The 1,243-nt window shown below is 28.0% G+C and overlaps 1 non-coding gene across 1 annotated transcript; it reads left to right on the forward strand.

Moving 5' to 3' along the window:
- The first annotated feature begins 808 nt into the window (after positions 1–808).
- Positions 809–1,003, forward strand: LOC112526204. Its single transcript, XR_003070536.1, has one exon. It is a non-coding gene; the product is annotated as a U2 spliceosomal RNA (small nuclear RNA).
- Positions 1,004–1,243: the final 240 nt, after the last annotated feature.

A 1,243-nucleotide genomic window follows, 5' to 3' on the forward strand; every position in this document is an offset into this window, starting at 1 on the left:
TTATTATATAATTAATGTAATAAAAAATATATTAACATTATTAATTTATAAAATTAATTGTTTTGTATAAAAATAATTTATTTAAATAATTAAAAGAAGAAAAATAAAATTAGAGGGAAGTGGGTGGCCCACGTGGCTTTCAAATTGACTTGCAAATTTTGCAAGGTTTTTCCTACTTGGCAACCCATACTCTGACAAAAGTTGATTTGCAATTGTGTTTGCAAGCCCCATGTGGGTGGCCTTATAGTTCTAAAAACAATAGTTATATATCTATAATCTATATTTTTATCTATATAAAAGCAATAACCATGGATAATCAGGTAACAACTTCTAAGCATTATAAATAATTTTTTCCTCACATTATTATTTGCATCCCACATTGGATTAAAGAAGAAAGAGGCATGTGAGAGGGGATGCAAAAAGAAAATGACCAACTTTTTTCTCAAGATTGTTTGCATCCCACATAGGATGATGGAGTGAAAGTGGCAATAGGTAGATTACTACAAAAAGAAATGACTAAAAATGGAATAAACATATTTTTCTCGGATGTCGACCTTTTGCTTAAGATCAAATGTAGTATATGTTTTTAGTTTCACATATATATCCCGAATCTTAGGTTTTTTTTTTGTTCAGATCAAGTATATTATATGTTCTTAATTTGATATCTAATATATGGGTTTTCAGTTTGTTTGGTATTTTATTTTTTATATGAGAATGCCAATTATACTACTTGGTGATTTAATTATTTATCTGTCTTCTTGGTGTTACTACTATCAAGGTTTGACACATCTCTCTAATTACAATTCAAATATTATAGAATGTTACGATAAAGTGTAGTATTTGTTTTTATCATCTTTTAATATATGATATATGGGTCATCGACCCCACTTGATATTAATTTTATTCTTTTATGAGGAAAAATCTATTATCTTAGCTTGGTGATGTGGTTCTTTACGCATCGCCTTGAACTTCCAATACTGTTGCTACAGCTTACGCACTCCTCTAATTTTCACTTGAAATATTAGAGAACGTTTCTTTTTCATAACTTCAAATTAGATTTCAATTAAATTTGTTAGAAAATTAACATCATGATTTTGTCATCTTATATGAGATTTCAGTTAGAACTGTGATTTCTAATTAAACAAACTACTAACATTAGTCAAACATTTGTAGAGTACTTTGTAAACACCGTTCTCGAGCATAGTTAAATATCTTAAATTAGCATATGGTTATAAGATTGTTG

This window comes from Cynara cardunculus, assembly GCF_001531365.2.
Source record: "Cynara cardunculus var. scolymus isolate 2C chromosome LG 13, CcrdV1, whole genome shotgun sequence".
NCBI lineage: Eukaryota > Viridiplantae > Streptophyta > Magnoliopsida > Asterales > Asteraceae > Cynara > Cynara cardunculus.